Genomic DNA, 16,537 nt, shown 5'->3' on the forward strand with positions numbered 1-16,537 from the left:
ATAACACTCAGAGATTTTCATGTCTTATTATTTAAATGATCTCTCTGTTTATCATTCAATCTCAATATGGTATCATACAATTATTTAATGCCTGATCAATCAGGCAATATTTAAAAAATGCGTTTGCCCTTTCCGACCGACTGGGCTAAAAACGTTTTTTTTTTTTTTACCTCCAGGAAACTTTTTTTTGTATTCATCCCAGAATTTTCTCATCCCGAAAGCAGCATTTTTAAAAGTTTATAATACCTTCAATTTAAACAGATTTTGAACATTCGGCATGACGATGAAAATTTCTTGAGAAATTTTTTTTCCAAACTACCTAACAACCCAATGTTTTTACCCTGAGTCGGGAGAGAGCAAACAAACATTATTTTAAAGAAGACCTTAGTAGACCAGAATTTTCCCCAAGGTGCCGGAAACAGCTCAACGTGTACTATTACCCGAGGCCAACGGCACGTAGAGAGTAGTTTGTGTACGACTTTGTGTACGACTTGCCCAGTCGCCCGCGTGGCGCAGTGGTTAGAGCGTCTGCTCTAGGGTCGCGGAGTAAGGAGTTGATCCTTACGTCGTGGGTTCAAATCCCACTGTGGGACGTGGAGTCCGGTCCTTCGGATGAGACCCTATAAACCGAGGTCCCGTGTCGCAGTAGGTGCTGGCATGAAAAAAGACCCCTCACTGCTCAATGGCCGTAAGTGCCGAGTATGGGAAAAATTTGCAGCTCTCCACCGGCAAGAGGTGGCGTCTCCATTATGAGTGAAAAATTTCGAGAGGGACGTTAAACAAAATAAAAACAAACAAAACAAACGACTTGCCCAAATTATACTTCTCACATCATTTTTTTTTTCATTTTTATCCTGGAGTATTTTTGTAAATTGAGATGGCTTCTTACCACACGAGATCTGTTTCGTGTTCCAGAGATTTTGGACGTTGCCAAAATGAATCGCAATCTGGGTTAAACACAGCTATGTATTCCTCAATCTAGATTTTACGGGACACTGTATGTAATAAGGAACTGTATACACATGTCCTCTTTGGTTCTCATCATATCTGTTGAATCCCCTTGATAATTTGTTGGAAGAATGCTCCCTTAATGCCATATAGATGTACATATTTTGAGCAGAACCATGAAAAATATACATATAGTACGAGTTTTCAACACTTCATACAACCATTCCCCACGATGAATTAAAGTCCAGGCCCATGGACAGCTGTATCTTCAATAAAATGGAACTCGTAAATATAATTACCTTGTCATTGGTCATTTGCAAAATTAATTTATTTAAAAAAACATTCGGATTGATTGTATGTTGTTTAACTTCCCATTCGAGAATTTTTCACTCATATAGAGACGTCACCATATACCGGTGAAGGGCTTCAAAGTTTGACCTTTACTCGGCATTCAGGGCCATTTAGCAGTGAGGGATCTTTATCGTGCCAACGCCTACCGTGACACGGGGACTCGGTTTTTAAGGTCTCATCCGAAGGACCCGCAACTTTCACTTCAAAGTGCCGAGCGCATGGCGAAGGAACAGTTGCTACCCATTTTTTATCGACTTAGGTCAGTCGCGGCCGAGATTCGAACTCACGACCTCCCGATCACGGAGCGAGCGCTCTACCGACTAAGCTACCGTGAACGGTAAAAAACATTCTGATTGTACACTCAAATACTCTGAAGTTGATATTAAAAAGATACTGGAGTATATATGTGGATTTTGGAGACCAGGTCTTCCAACAATCTATTGGAATTCCCATGGGTACTAATTGCACCCCCTTATTAGCAGACCTATTTTTGTATTCATATGAAGCAGAATTTATTCGAAAGCTTCTACATGAGCCTTCAATTCGATATTTAGATATATCGACGACGTACTATCAATTTACAAACCGCCACGGTAGCTTATTCTGTAAAGCGCTCGCTTCGTGATCGGAAGATTGTGTGTTCGAGCCCCGGCCGCGACTGACCTAAGTCGATAAAATAAGGTGGCAACTAACAGTTCCTTCATGCTCATATGTCGACTCGGTATATCCCAGTGAGCTTGAAATAAAAGATACCACCGAATCTGAAACATCTGTTTCATATTTACATATTTTACTAGAAAAAGACCTTAATGGTAACCTAACAACAAAGCTTTATGGTAAAAGTGATGACATTTTTTTCAATCGTCAACTTATGTAGTAATATTAATTATCCAGGTCCAATCAAGGGTGTATGGGGATTTACGGGTTTTATTCCGCACACCCGAAGGCCGAAGGGTGTGAGCTGCAAATTTTGACCTTTACTCGGCACTCGGAGCCATTGAGCAGTGAGGGATCTTTTTCATGCCAGCACCTACTTCGACACTGGACCTCAGTTTATACGGTCTCATACGAAGGACTGGTCTCCACGTCCCACTGTGGGATTCGAACCCGCGACGTAAGAATCAACTCCCTACTCCGTGACTCTAGAGCAAACTCTCAAACTGTGCCACGCAGGCGACAAGCAAGGGTATTAACTGTCTCGTTTGAAGTCATCATTTCGCAAGTTTTATGGTCGATTCAATGTCCTTTATTATCAGCACATACAATCATTAAGTCAATTGCTGACTGACGTTTTTCACACTGAATGTTAGGACATGATTTACACACTGAATTGTCTAAGGATTTTTCCGTTTTTCCCGATAATGACAAGGAGCACACGGTGGATGTGACCGGTCGGCAGGGGATTCTGACTCCTCCATGGCATCTGATCTCTGATGTTTTTTGTTTTTGGAGGCCCAAGTTTGCTCTCTTTCCGATTTGTATTGTTCATATGGACTTTGTGTGTGAATACTGTTTTTTATCTCCAAATTTCATTCCTATATTCTGAGAATTCCTTGCTGAACTAGGCATATTTTCCTCGCCTCTTTTCACGACCCTTTCCTTTCTTTTGGGCAGCCAATAAAGAACCAGGTTGAATTTTCTCTGGTTAGAAAATTCTAGTTTCCTTGAAACCAACTCATATGTAGTGGAATCAACAGTTGCACATGCCGCAGGCAACACTTTCATCTTCAGTTAATGCCGGCTCCCACTGCATACGAAATTGGCATGTATAGATTTCACTCTCCTCTGTACTTTTTTAAAACAGTGACTTGAATTCTTTACTTTTGCACTGTCTCTCTCACCCAGTGGTTGAACATAAGCTCTTAGAGCCTTCTTTTTTTCCCCTTGAAACTGTTCTATTGAAATTTCATAGAGTATCAGCAAAAAAATTCTTGCAAAATCCTCAGTACCATCTTGGAAAAGCTCCATAATGGAAAGTCATGAATATCTCATTTTCTATCTCATTATCTTCATCAACTCCAAAGAAAGAAATCAATTTCCATTTGGAGAAATGCTGTACTCCCTATTCATGAATTAACGATCATGTGACCGCTATTAATTAATATTCATTATTGTTGTGATTTTTCTAAAAATCTTCTTAAATTAATTATCGATGTCCTTTTATGAAATAAAAAAAATATAAATTAATCGTATTTTAATCATAGTATGTCAACAGTCAAGTGTAATACTTTCCTCTGGTCAAAAACAACTGTATTTTCCCCCACTCGGAGGCTCTTTCAGTTTGTCTAAGTTCTGGCCTAGATGTGATTTAAGTTCAGAAGGAACCATCTTATCATTTTTAAATAATGATTTATGTTTTGTAACTGATTGTACAACTTACACACCATCATGTCATATGAGGAAGAACTCTGTCAGAAAGTGACAAATATTTCTAAATTTAATGAAGCTTGCTTCAGATTTTCAAACTCTAAAACAAACCATCATCTTTTCATCATTTTGTAAACAAGAGTGTATTCCGATCCAGGACACAATAAATAGTATCACCATGTCAGGAAGAAATTATTCTGAATTGATTTTTTTTAATTTCTTGTTTTTTCAGCATATAACGCACTGAACAGCAATTCCGCCATCTTTTTGTTTGTTCTTGAGAGAATTTTTCAGTCATATGGAGACGCTGCCACTTGCCTGTGGAAGGCTGCAAATTTTGCCCTATACTCGGCACAATTGAGCAGTGAGGGATCTTTTTCGTGCCAACATCTACAGTGACACGGGACCTCGGATTATACGGTCTCTGTCTCTCTTTGTATTCTAACAGATATACAGTACTAAATGGTTACTTTAAACTTTTAATCAACAAAGATTCCAAAGGATACAAAAGACGGAGTCTGTGGATTAAAGCCATCAAAAGGATTTCAACACCCAGTGACCATACATACTCATATGCTCTGAACATTTCGTTTTAGGGTGGCATGGTGATGATCCAGAAAAGACGAAATTTTTATGACCCCTTCGAAGAAGGGAGGGCATATTGCTTTGCTGCTGTCTGTCGGTCGGTCGGTCTGTCGGTCCACCAACAGTTTCCGTTCATTTTCTTTGCAGGGTTGCACATACTGAAATGAAATTTGGTATACAGATTTACATTGTATCATGAAAATATCTAGGTCAAGTTCTATTTTGGGTACAGTCGAGCAATTTTTGACAGAGTTATGCCCCTTGGACTTTAAAAAATTCCAATTATTTGCAGTTTCCGTTCATTTTCTTTGCAGAGGCTGCACATACTGAAATGAAATTTGGTATACAGCTTTATCATAAAAATTTCTAGGTCAATTTGTATTTTGGATAGGATTAAGCAAGTTTTGTTAGAGTTATGCCCTTTGGACCTAAAAAAAATTCCAATTATTTGGGGGGAGGGGGCATTAGTGTTTCACAAACATCTCTTGTTTTTCTTACAAGGAGGAGGCTGTGAATATAAAAAGAGTTGAGAGAATGGCGAATAGAAATTTACAGAGGTTATATATAAAAAAAATCATTTTATACATCAATGTAAAAAAAAAAATTAAGCAATTAGGCAAATTAGGCAATTTTTTTTCTATAAAGTAAATGTGCATGACAAAAAAAATTAAATATTATTCTCAGGCCATTTTTAAAAAATTCTTTGGTTGCCTTCTCCCAACAGACTGGCTAAAAATGGCCCGACTTAAAACTTTTTTTTAACCCCCAGGAAGCAATTATTTTTTTTATGCATTCCGGAAAATATACTTTGAAAACTCAGCATTGATTTTGAAATTTTCTTTGAAAAAAATATTGTCAACTACCTATCTACTCAATTTTTTCATCCTTAGTTCGGAGAGGACAAGCAAACATTATGTTAAAGTTGGCCTTATTGTTAGGTATTGGAACAGTTATTGATTGATTGTATATTGTTTTACGTCCCGTTCGAGAATTTATAAGTATTGTAGAAGAAAAGTGCGAGTTTTTCTCATTTTGCTCATTCATACTGCAAAGGAGAGAGTCTTGTCAGACTCTTATGCACAGTTAAAGTTTAGGTGTGTGAAGAAGATTGAACTAAAAGCAGTAACTTTATCCTAAAACAAGATTTAATTAAGAATTTGGTGTACCCATAATTTATTATGCAATAATGCCAAATAGATATTGGTTCAGTGGGTTGTGTGGCTTCAGAATTGTCTGTGGATGTGTTTATGTTTACAGATGATGAGGTAGTTGATGCACTCTGCTGTGCTACAGGCAGTACTAGTATACTGGAGGAGGAGGATGTGTGACACTAGTGTCAAATTGACAAGAGATATTAATATATATTTTTACAAAATAAATTATATGAGCATCATAAACGTATATTGTACATCTGGCATGTGATCTCAAATATTATGCTTGCCATAACTTATTAGTCTAAACATTCTTTTCATAATATACAATGTAATTACATGTAACATAATCAGAATCAATGAGAACTGAATTCAGAAGCATGTTTCTTTAAATGTAACCGCTACGAGATTTATTTGTTTCCTAAAAATTTATAGTTATGAATTATATTATATACATGTATTGTCTATTCAATGGTCAGGTTCATTAAATGATTGTAGGTGTACAGAGTGATCCAGATCCTTTGTTACTTGAGAACAGGAACATGAGGAAGCTCCAGTCTGAGTTGAGAAGACTTCAAGACAGAAATGGTTTGTAGCAAAGATCAAAGACGATGATGCTATGAAAAAACTTTATACGGGACTGCCAACCTTTGCAGTTTTTATGGCTCTTCTAGTATGTAATAAGAAACTTTCGGTCAATATTGACTATTGTTTTCACCGTTCTTGTTTAAACTGGTCAACATGCTATTTTGAAGTTTGAAATAGAAACAGCCAGTCTGTGCTGTATATTATACAGTTTAAGACAAAGAGATAGTTGGTAATAAAGTAAAATATGATTGTATTAATGTTTTTGAAATCACTTTAGCACCTAATTTATATATCCAATCATTTACCCATCCTTTGATGTATTGATGCAGAGATTTGAAATGTCAATATGGGCCTTTTCACAATACCTCGCAACTTTGGTGTGTCCTCTCTACAAGAAACCGAAAGAACTTAATCCCTTTCCATCTAAGGATAGTATACAGAGAAATGTGTCATCAGCCTTTCATTCTTTTTCAAATCTTAAAGAGTTATACTTGATTAAACGGAAATATTTCCGTTTTGCAGTTTGATTAATCAGAATCAGTCATTTTCACACTACAAGCATCATACTACTTTCAAATGTCTTATTGGAATCACTCCATCTGGTGTTGTATCTTTTGTTTCAGAGAGCTTTGGTGGGAAGGTGTCAGATCGCCAGATGATAGAGCGATTTCTCATTCTGGAGGAAGGGGATGCGGTGATAGCAGACAAGAGATTTACTATACGAGACTTGCTAGAAAAAAGGGCTGCACTTTGAATATCCCACCATTTCGTTCTTTTTTTTCAGTTTTCTATTAAAGATGTTTTTGAAACTTACGAAATTGCTAAATTACGAATTCCTGTTGAAAGAGCTGTAGGTGGTATGTGAAGAATTTTCATATTTTGATGGTATTCTTTCACTTCCTTTGGGGCCATTACATGTAGCGTCACAGTCACAAATGTTTGCTGTTGGATTACAAACCTTGCTGTTCCTTTTGTTGAGAATTAGGTATTGGTATTCCTTAAGTGCCTGCAAGATGGTATGCTTTGAATAGACGGGAAGACAGAAGTGTAAATGTGAGCACTACTTTTTGTCCCCCTTCATCTATTATTTATACCCCATACCTTGACAATCTGTCATTTTTGCCCCCCCCCCCCCGACCCCTCTCCTTTCATTTTATTATTAATATTCCCCGTGTCACGGCAGGCGTTGACAGGATAGGGAACCCTCACTTTTAAGTGGCAAGTTTTTTCACTATAAAGTTAAAATGATAAGGTTTTCATTTGATCCGACAGCTAAAATTATCAGAAAAATTATGCAAAGACAAATTATTGCCATCTATTTGTTAATCAACACAGGTTTCAATGAATTACATGAAGTTTTAATATTTAGTCTATACGAAGGTGAAATATGACTAACAAAGAACTCGACAAATTTGGGCATTATTGAAGTGACAAAGTTAACATCAAAATAAATTCTCTCAATGAAGCAATTCCTCTGTGAGACAGCTGTCCACACCACCAAATCTCCCCATAAACAACCCATGATGGTCATCTCTCAATGAATCTGGGCGTAGTACATGTATCTGTGGGTTCTTTCCAAGCAAGGGCCCTCATCTATCAATTCCAAATAGAAACCGCTCTGTCCAGCAAGCTCATGCACCTAAGTAATAAAAAAAAGTATAACTGTTGTACCTCTCTGTCTGTGTTGGTTTCATTGGAGATAGAATATGGACATTTTATTTCCAACACCCCTTTCTGGTTAACCACTGGCATGGACTTAGCATATATCCATCCATCACTATAAGCACCTAAAATGCATGAGTTTCAATGTTAGATCAGTAACACAGTTTTGGAGACAGAGGTAGTCCTGGAACGCTTCATTTTTATGGTCTATGCCCCATTGTACTGCTCTGGGCAATGACTGGTATAAAAAATAAACATTAGTAATTGTAATCAGTAAGTGAAAATTTGCACTGGCGACTAAATGTTTCTAATAAGGCGCCAGCTGGCGCCTAAATTTTAGAGGTCCCTTAAAAGCCTGTTTAATTATCTGGTCTACAAGGGTGTTGGGATGGACACGAGAGCCAAGAACTGCACCAAAGAGAGAACTGGTAATTCACCCTTTATGCAGCTCTCTCTCTCCCTCTCCATGTAGGACAGCATCTTTGACCCTTGGTTCTCTCTTCAATGAATAATCAGGTCTTTATCAATTTAGATCGCCATTAGCACTTTTGGCACGTTGCTATACAATTGTGATTGGAGACCATTTGTTTTGTGATTATTGTTTATTATCGAAAACATCGAAGACATGCCGCGAACATTTTTCTCCAGTAAATCACAAACGTCATCAACAAATTATCAATAAATTCAAGTCGGTTTCTTCTATAATTTTGACTATGTTCACTAGGAAAAGAATATTACTGTGCTCACTATGAAAAGAATAGAGGTATCTTTGATGACTGTGACGCAAATTGGTGGGGAAAAAATTACTTCATGTTCGGAGTACATCGCACTTTATCTAAAGCTTGAGATAAGAATGAGCGAGGAGTAGCATTTATTGTGCATCTTTGCATCTTAAGACACCTCTACTGACGTCCAAATCTAGCCTCTGCATTTCTTTATAAATAAGGTTAAAAATACGCCGTAGCAGAATAGAAACAATACTTCTCTCGTCGTCGGAATTTTTGGAGAATATACCCCTCAGTTTCAACATTTTTGTTGGCAAATAAAACCTTGTCCTTCGGGCAAACAAATCTCTCGACTATCGAGGTACATTCTCCAACAATTCGGGCTTCGCCGGCGCGCCGGGGCTGATGCATGCTGGTAACCATTCATCCCCTGCCTTTCCTCAAATATACACTCGGTTGTTGTGACCGTTACGGTAGCTCAGTCGGTAGAGCACTCGCTCCGTGATCGGAAGGTTTTGTGTTCGAATCACGGCAGCGACTGACCTAAGTCGATTAAAAGTAGGTAGCAACTGTTCCTTCGCCTAGCGCTCGGCACTTTGAAGTGAAAGTTGTGGGTCCTTCGGATGAGACCTTAAAAACCGAGGCCACTTGTCACGGTAGGCGTTGGCACGATAAAGAACCCTCACTGCTCAATGGCCCTGAGTGCCGAGTTTAGGTCTAAATTTGAAGCCCTTCACCGGTATGTGTTTACTTCTCTATATGAGTGAAAAAATTCTCAATTGTGACGTAAAACAACATACAATCCATCAATAAATACAACGACGACAGACAACGGGCAAATTTCAATCAGAAAAGCTCACTTCAGGTGAGCTACATGTAAATACTGTGAATAGAAGAATGTCTTTTGAGATTTGTGCGCCAAGTGTTTAGCAAGCTATTCAAAAAAAATGTCTCTTTAAATATCTTTTTAAAATGTCCAGGGACTGGGCCTGTTTTATGTCGTTCCACAAAAACGCTGCTGTCCAACTGAGCCGACGTACGCCACGCGGACGACTCAATACAAACTATGAACAGAGAAAACACGGACCTTTTAAGCATCAGAGGAGGGATCAGGTGCCATGGAAGAGTAAGCATCCCCGCCGTACGCGTGTGCGACTTATCATAATCGTCAGTAGACTATTCAGTGGGGAAATAATGGCCTAACAAGTTTTATAAAAATTTCAGTCAACATTCGACTTAACGACAGATTGCATTTGCTAACAAGGTCATTACATCTACCATAGAATTTTCAAAATGTGGACGTTAAACGAGACTGTTGATATCCTTGTGTAAGCAACCCATTTGTATATAGTTTGCCTCGGTTTAATTGAACATGGTCTTGCAAAGTTAAGTATATCTTGCAAAGGCACATGTAAGTTTGTCTTCTTTTACTGCAGATTTGAATGCACATAAACCTGTAGTTTCAAGATTTTCAATGAAAGTAATGTTCGAATGTTTCTCCTTTTTCTTTTCTTTTTTTTCATCATCGAAGTGTGATTGATTTTGTCGCATGCATTTATTTCTTGCATAGATTCATATCCAATATGTATTAAACTTTTATATTTAATTTATATTAAAGAACTCTGGGATCCTTTTTTGAATTTTCAAGAACTCTTAACATTCTTTTGAAAGTCGGTATTAAAACACGAGATAGAAAAAAAAACACTGTTAATGATGTTAACTCAATTTTTCTTCGCAGATTATTTTTTCACGCTTTTTCAAAGTACTGCAATAATTGCTAGGGATTGTAAACTCAAGTATCTAGTGATCCTTAACTTTACTTTTAATTAGAGAAGAAATCAAAGATGTGAAAGTGAAAAATTAAGTTTAAACTTTTTTATGAAGTATATATTTATAAATACAACAGAGGATACGATTCCAAAATATGGTTGAGGCAGAACACAATCCTCTTTATGTATCATTAATGTTATTGTGTTTATTTATGTTTTTGACACAATTAGATCACAAGAAAAGAATTTTCAAATGTGTATTTCAAATTCCCATGAACATGTCTTTTTTTATTGTGATTAATTGAGTTATATAGAACTATAATTTACGTCTTGCCAGGAAAGACCTAAATCTCAGAAGAGTGCAAGTTCAAAGTCTTTAGGCGGGATCAAAGAAATTAGTTTCACTGTCTGCCAAAAGAAAAACACATCTTAACATGTATTGCAGGAATGTTTTCGTGTTTGTCGTAAACTCGTCCATTTGACCCTTGTTATATATATTTTTTTTCGTCACAGTCTACATCCAGTATACAAGACATATTAATATATATAGTATAGATATGACATTTGTGCACCTTGCTATTAATTTTATGAAACATTACTGCTTATTTAGAAGTGATTTGCATATTGTCTGAAAGATCCAATTATTTAAAGTGATACTCTGATGGCATTGACTGGAATTAAATATGGAAATTAAAAAATTAGACTTAATTATCATGATATGTGTCCTTTTACCAGTATCCGATAAAGTACACATACATTCTTCTCGAATTATTTTCAAGGGATAATTGAAACAAATTCAAAATGCCTTTATCACACCCTTTTACATTTATGAACAAATGTCAATGAAACTTCGGAGATACTGTTTTAAAACTAATTTTAAGATGAGCAGATTACAAAACATGAATTGTATGTCAGTTAAGAATTATCAGATAAGGTTCAAATAAATAAAAAATGCTTTAAATGAATATATTACATTTGCTTTTAATTATTTTAACTTGAATCAATTATATTCATACAGAATATTCTTAATTTGAAATGCATGTATCTCCATCTCCACGAAAGAAACATTTTTAAAGTTGAATTTGATAAATTATAGATATTGTTTTTCATCGCTCTGTGATTTAATAACTTGTAAGTGCACTGATTTCATCAAAATTTTATTCCTTTTTTAGAAATTCAAGATCAAAACACCAGTGTACACTTTCTTCTTACGATGGCTAAATTAAATGGAGACTCAAAAGGATTTTCTCCCAAAACATAATATTCTGGTTAAATGTAAAGATCATATTTGAGCCACGTCATATTATTTTATGATGACACACAAGCTCATCATAAGTATAGGTGTAAAAAAAAAAATGAGTTGACTTTAACATATTTATCCTGTAAACCCACATTTTTGCACTCCTGAGGTCAGTCAATGTCGCTTCCCTACGTTCAAAGATGACTAAAGCTATGTCTTGGACTCGATTTATTAGAAAAAGACTTAAATAAATAATTCAGTGTAAAACAATGATCTATCGTTAAAAGTGAAATTTCATGTGAACAACAAAGTGATTTTTTGAACCATAGGTATATTAGAGGTTGATTCATTGTGACCTGAATAAAGTATACTCATGAAGAATCTTTATGATGATGACTTTTTAACAACGAAACTCGTTTATATAGGGTCCAGGGATTAACAGAAACCGTAGATGGGTAATATCTATACAAAGTTCACAAATTAAATTATTATTTCACGCTGATACATGTACGGTATTTTTCAAGCAAAACGTATTAGCAACCTTTTAGCAACATTTTAAGTGCTAAATTAATGTCTACACTTTGCAATGAACAATACGTGTTTTAAGCTAATGAATATAAATGTACTAAGGAGATACATATGTCATTTTGGTCTTTCGCACTTTGCTCTATTTATATTAAAATGATTTTTTTTCTTTAGGTGACAAGTTGGTACAATGTACATCATACATAGCACTGGGGTCTGTTAGTGAGGGATTATTGTCTGGTTTCTGACGAAATGAAATATTCAAAGTATATTTTGCTTATATGTCTTACATGTTTAGATGTAAGGGATATAAAAGATCATATTTCTATTTCTTCTCGTAATCGTATACAACTTTGAATAGCAATGATAAACTGAGTTTGAAATCTAGCAGGGACTTGTATATTTTTCGCGAGACTGCGAAGTATGATTATATCTTCTTTTTTTGCTTCTCAAAATTGTTTTATGCCCCCGTAATCGAAGATTCGGGGGCATATAGCTTTTGCCCTGTCCATCCGTCTGTCTGCCTGTCCGCAAAAACTTTAACCTTGGCCATATCTTTTGATTGGCTGGAGCTATGGCTTTCATATTTCACATGTGTATTTCTTGTGACAAGACCTTTCTTTGGGTACCATCATATTTGACCTTGACGTTTGACCCACTTTTGAAAAATTTTTATGAGACTTTAACCTTGGCCATAACTTTCAAACAGTTATTGCTTGGGCTTTCAAATTTCACATGTGTATTTCTTGTGACAAGTCCTTCCTTTGGATACCATCAACTTTGACCTTGACCTGGAGTTTGACCTACTGTTGAAAAAACTTAAACCTTGACCATAACTCTTGAAGAGTTCGTGCTAGGGCTTTCATATTTCTTAAGTGTATTCCTTGTGTCAAGAACTTCCTCTGGATACCAACAACTTTCACCTGTTGACCTTGGAGTTTGACCTACTTTAATTTTGAAAATCTTTAACCTTGGTCATAACTTTTGAACAGTTAATCCTAGGGCTTTCATACTTCACTTATGCATTCCTTTTGACAAGACCTTCCTTTAGATACCAACAACTTTGACCTTGATTTTGGAGTTTGACCTACTATTGAAAAACTTTAACCTTGGCCTTAACTTTTGAACAGTTGGTATTAGGACTTACATACTTCACATGTATACGGTATTCCTTGTGATAAGACCTTCCTTTGGATACCAACAATTTTGGCATTGACGTTGACCTTGCCGTTTTACTTACTTTTAAAAAACGTAAACCTTCGCCATAACATTTGAACGTTTGGTGCTAGGGCTTTCACATGTCACGATCATGTGTATCGCTTGTGACAAAACCTTCCCTTGGGCACCATTTGACCTTGACCTTGCCGTTTTACTTACTTTTAAAAAACTTAAACCTTCGTCATAACTTTTCAACGGTTGGTGCTACGGCTCTCATATTTCACAGGTATATTCCTCGAGACAAGTCCTTTCTTTCGGTACCAACATTTCTGATCTCTGACCTGGAGTTTGACTTAAATTTGACCAACTTTAACCTCCGCCATAAGCTGCCACACTGGGGCATCTGTGTTTCACAGACACTTGTTTCTCTCTTAATACTAAACGGTCAAAACTTTTTGTCTTTATATCATTTTGTATTTTTGTACATGTATGACTACTTCACCGTATGTGAAAATAAGAACAAATACTACATATATTAGCGTCTCTCAAATGGTGACCTAGATTCTCATTGGTTGCTAGCTCATTAATATTCATAACATAAACAAGTAGAATGACGGCAGTTCGATTTGTTTTGTATTATCTATACAAGTATAGAAAAGAAAACACGAAATAATGGAGTGTTGATCAATTCTTTCCGCGTGTTGACTGTGTTCGAAACATAAGCATGGTTAGAGTACAGGGGCTTGTGTAGAGAAAATAAATCAGTTAGAAAATTAGTACCGCGGAGAAAAAAACACAAGGAAGGACACCATTTTGGATACCACCTCGCTTCATCGGCTATTTTCTCGCTTAAATTGTTAAACTAGACATACAAGCCAGTTCATATCCCTTAATAAATGTTTTTTCTTCAAGGTCTTACTTGCGGTTTTAATCTTTGTTCGTCTACATTTACAGTCTTAGTCAATTTCTCGCGTAAACATCCAAAATCGGCAACTCCTTGGCTTCTGCAGAAAACGAAAGTATGTCACGTGACGTAGTGTCGCTCGGTTTGTCCCAGAGCTTTACATTTACCAAGAATGAAATCCGAGAGTTTCGAATTTTGAAAAGAAGAAAAAGCGCCAAATATGAAAAGAGATAGTAGTAGCACTTCTCGGTAAGAAAATGACAAAGTAGCGTCTGGCGCTTTTTCTTCTTTTCAAAATTCGAAACTCTATTAGCGTCTCTCAAATGGTGACCTAGATTCTCATTGGTTGCTAGCTCATCAATATTCATACATGTAACATAAACAAGTAGAATGACGTCAGTTCGATTTGTTTTGTATTATCTATACAAGTAGAGAAAAGAAAACACGAAATAATGGAGTCTTGATCAGTTCTTTCCGCGTGTTGACTATGTTCGCAAACATAAGCATGGTTAGAGCACAGGGGCTTGTGTAGAGAAAATAAATCAGTTAGAAAATTAGTACCGCGGAGAAAAAAACACAAGGAAGGACACCATTTTGGATACCATCTCGCTTCATCGGCTATTTTCTCGCTTAAATTGTTAAACTAGACATACAATCCAGTTCATATCCCTTAATAAATGTTTTTTCTTCAAGGTCTTACTTCAGAATTGATCGTGACGTAGTGTCGCTCGGTTTGTCTCAGAGCTTTACATTTACCAAGAATAAAATCCGAGAGTTTCGAATTTTGAAAAGAAGAAAAAGTGCCAAATATGGAAAGAGATAGTAGCACTTCTTGGTAAGAAAATGACAAAGTAGCGTCTGGCGCTTTTTCTTCTTTTCAAAATTCGAAACTCTCGGATTTCATTTGGAAAATTAGGCCCTTGTTTTATTTTTCTTTCGCCCTTGTTGAAGAAGGCGAATTTAAAATAGGCAACATTATCTCTTTAACACACGGCTGATTAACAAATATGCCGCAGAACTTTGACATCTATTTAAAAGCTTTTAAGAATCAGAATTATTTTTAGGCCTACGAGATGAGACAAACAGTTTTGATTTTTGTCAGGAAGGACGACTTTTACATGTAAATCCATATAGAACGGTGAGATCGTTTACCTATGCTAAACACCCCTGCGAATGACCCATTAAAGGTGTAGGTTAGAACGAGTTTTAACCAAAATAATAATTTTTAAAAAATCGGCAGTAAACAAAACATCGCTATAGCCCGTTTCTTTTCATCAACTTGTGCATACAAAGTGTACTGTCTACTAATGCCGTTTGAATTACGAATGTTTGTCTGAAAACAAAAAAATGTAATTAATAAAATTGAAAAACTGGTTACTGATTGAAGGTGTAATCTTTCAAACAAATTGAAAGGTCATTATTTTCACACTGAATTGTCTACGGATTATCCGTTTACCCGATCGTGACAAGGGGCACACGGCGGGTGTGATCGTTCGGCAAGGGATGCTTACTGCTCCGCGGCACGTGATCTCACTTCCGTTTTCAGAAGTCCTTGTTAGTTCTGCTCCTACTTCATATTGTTTAATTGGACTTATCAGAATGATCACTGTTCTTCACATTTCATACTGAATAAGAAATTTGATCCATAAACATTGTTTACTAGAAATAATAAAGACTGAAATATAATGTAACTTTTGTGATTAGCATTTCTCCACATGCTAGTCTATACAAGTACAATACTTTAGCTCTTACTGCCGCTCTTTTGCGATAAAGTGACTTAGTCAAGAAAGCTCTGAATCTCACGTCATTTTTGGTGCATAACATATAGTGACAATTGGAAAAACACCTACATAACTATATACATGGGTGCAGACATTTTGGACAACGAAAGTTTAACGAAGAAAAAGAAAATGCTACAGGGCACATGATTGGTCATTAAGATAAAAGACTTGTTATGTATTTGACGAGTGAAATAAAGGTGATAAAACATTTAGCAAGATATTTCCTTGGTACTTCTTTCTCATATGTCCTTTAAAAATCTGCAGTGATCGATCTCATAGTGTATTCAACGGCACATTTTCCCCCGGCTAATCTACCTTTCCTTCCTCCAACGCAAAAGAATTCCGTTAAGTAATCGCGATATCAAGTATTAACACTACTTCCTTCTTACATGTACATGTATATTCCGTGAATTATATTTTTCCCGATCTATTGATAGTCTTGCTGTAGATGCCAGAGTTACTGCATGAGAACTCCTTGGGTACTAATTGGAAATAAATGCTTCCGAAAACATTTGCACGGGTGCTACATTTACATTGTAAATCTATGTAACATATTTAAATAGTGATCCAGGGAGATGGAGCCTTCAGATTTAGGCACAAGGATACGTGCGATAAAAATGTGTCAAACTTGCACTTATAAGGTTTTTACGTACATCTAACACGAGTAGATAGAGGACCTTTTTTCGTCCAGTGACTGCATTATTGATGAGAAACGCCTTGTCAAGACCTTTTGGTTGGCGTGATTGTTTATTACATTAAGTAACCTCCATTTATCATGTCTAG

General features: G+C 36.3%; 1 pseudogene; it reads right to left on the reverse strand.

Annotated features, from left to right (window-relative positions):
* Positions 1 to 7,305: 7,305 nt before the first annotated feature.
* On the reverse strand, positions 7,306 to 8,158 carry LOC133173933 (uncharacterized; annotated as a pseudogene).
* Positions 8,159 to 16,537: the final 8,379 nt, after the last annotated feature.

Source organism: Saccostrea echinata, unplaced genomic scaffold (assembly GCF_033153115.1).
Source record: "Saccostrea echinata isolate AGI-Se365-2 ecotype Australia unplaced genomic scaffold, CSIRO_AGI_Sech_v1 ptg000056l, whole genome shotgun sequence".
NCBI classification, from domain to species: domain Eukaryota; kingdom Metazoa; phylum Mollusca; class Bivalvia; order Ostreida; family Ostreidae; genus Saccostrea; species Saccostrea echinata.